At 51.8% G+C, this 1,460-nt stretch overlaps 1 pseudogene; it reads left to right on the forward strand.

The window, feature by feature from the left end:
• The first annotated feature begins 454 nt into the window (after nucleotides 1–454).
• On the forward strand, nucleotides 455–1,021 carry LOC145357711 (large ribosomal subunit protein eL18 pseudogene; annotated as a pseudogene).
• The last annotated feature ends 439 nt before the right edge of the window (nucleotides 1,022–1,460 follow it).

Consider the following 1,460-nt stretch of genomic DNA (forward strand, 5'->3'; position numbering starts at 1 on the left):
TCTAAGAGATATAACGGGGAATGTGCGGAAGGACTCCACGTTGAGTGTTAATGAGCTGAAGCTCGCTGTTTTGAGTGACGGAAGTGGAAACGGTCAATATTTTCAAAAGGAAGTTAGATGGACATGAGGGAAATACAAGGCTGTGGGGATATGCTGAAGGAATGGGACTGACTCGACATAGAGATGGGATGGAATTGAGGGGCTGAATGGCCTCCTTCTGTACCATTATGTTCTGCTACTGTAAAATCCCTTCTGAGGTCAATGGACTTTCCCATGTTCCGCCTCTCACCCCCTCTGATTCCCATGGCAGGAGGACCAGTAAAATTCTAGCCAATGATTGCACAATGTAACAATTCTTAGACCTGTTCTTAATAAACAAGTTTATGATTTTGTTACATGTACACCAAGGAAGTGTTTCCTGGAAATTGTCCTGTTCTCCCTCAGCGACACCAAGATGGGAGTCAACATCCGCCACAACAAGGACCGCAAAGTGTGCAAGAAGGAGTCGAAGAGCCAAGTCATCTATTTGCTGCTGCTGGTCAAGTTATACAGGTTCCTGGCCAGGTGATCAAATGCTCCCTCCAACAAAGTTGTCCTGAGGCATCTGTTTATGAGAAGCACCAACCATCCTCCACTGTCCCTGGCCTGCCTGATACGCAAGATGAAAATGCCTGGGCATGAAGGGATGACAGCTGTGGTTGTGGGATCCATAACGGACGATGTTCGCATCTGGGGTGTCCCCAAGCTTAATGCCTGTGCTCTCCGAGTGACTGATGTCACTCGACACCACATTCTAAAGGCTGGAGGACAGATCATGACCTTTGACCAGTTAGCCCTGGCCGCACCTAAGGATCAGGGAACAGCGCTGTTCTCAGGACCTCATAAAGGTCGGCAGGTTTACAGACATTTTGGACCCGCTCCCAGAACGCCACATAGCCACGCCAAACCATACACCCACTCAAAGGGCCACAGGTTTGAACGTGCCGGGGTCTTCTGCATTGTAGGAATTCTATGGGGGTAGTTCTCCCTGCTGGCGATCACAGCCTCCACATGTCTCCAGCACTAAGATTTTTTCTCGTAATCAGCTTCGCTGGAGGGAAGAGAGGCCATTGAGGCCACACCAGGAGGTTGGAAGAAAGGGGGGTGCCCTTTGGGCAGTGCCAGCCTGGCACCCTGGCACTGCCCAAAGACAAACTGGCACTGCCTAAGGAGCACCTTGACACTGCCCACTGGGCATCAGGCAGTACCGTGTGGCAGGGTCAGCAGGAGGTGGAGGAGATCGAAGCTGGCCGGAGGGTGGGGGTCAGATGGACAGTGACGGTGGTCCACTATGCATGCGCTGAGCTCCATGCCGACAGATCAGCGCATGAGAAATGGTCCGCTCAGTGCTACACTGCCAGCTTCTCGGGCAGGAATAGGATCCGCCCACAGAATTCCAGAGTGAATCCCTCTAAGCAGTC

This window comes from Carcharhinus amblyrhynchos, chromosome 24 (genome assembly GCF_965287045.1).
Source record: "Carcharhinus amblyrhynchos chromosome 24, sCarAmb.v2.hapA, whole genome shotgun sequence".
In the NCBI taxonomy this organism is placed as follows: Eukaryota; Metazoa; Chordata; class Chondrichthyes; order Carcharhiniformes; family Carcharhinidae; genus Carcharhinus; species Carcharhinus amblyrhynchos.